Below are 347 nucleotides of genomic sequence, written 5' to 3' on the forward strand. Positions count from 1 at the left end.
CCTAAATGACCCGATTGAGGATGATCGTGGGATTCTTGGAGTGCTTCCCTCCGCAGCTCGCGCGGAAGCACCCATTTCCACCGATCGAGATCCTCCACCAAATCACTAATAATCTTCGTCGGTCTCAGAAAATATAATCGCTCGTCGACCATTCGCCACGTCGGAAACCGCTTCGGCTCTTTCGCGACGTCACGAAACCGCTTTCGATACCACTCGTCAGTCGTGTCGCTAATTATCGCGTCGATATCGGTAACGTTATCGGTCGCTATCGCGACGGCCGCCAAGGGGGTCTCGGAATCCCCCTCGTACATCCTCGATAGCGCGTCGGGAACGTGATGTAGCGCTCC

Source organism: Odontomachus brunneus, unplaced genomic scaffold (genome assembly GCF_010583005.1).
Source record: "Odontomachus brunneus isolate Ranch 3 - 2012 unplaced genomic scaffold, Obru_v1 Obru_scaffold_331, whole genome shotgun sequence".
Lineage (NCBI taxonomy): Eukaryota > Metazoa > Arthropoda > Insecta > Hymenoptera > Formicidae > Odontomachus > Odontomachus brunneus.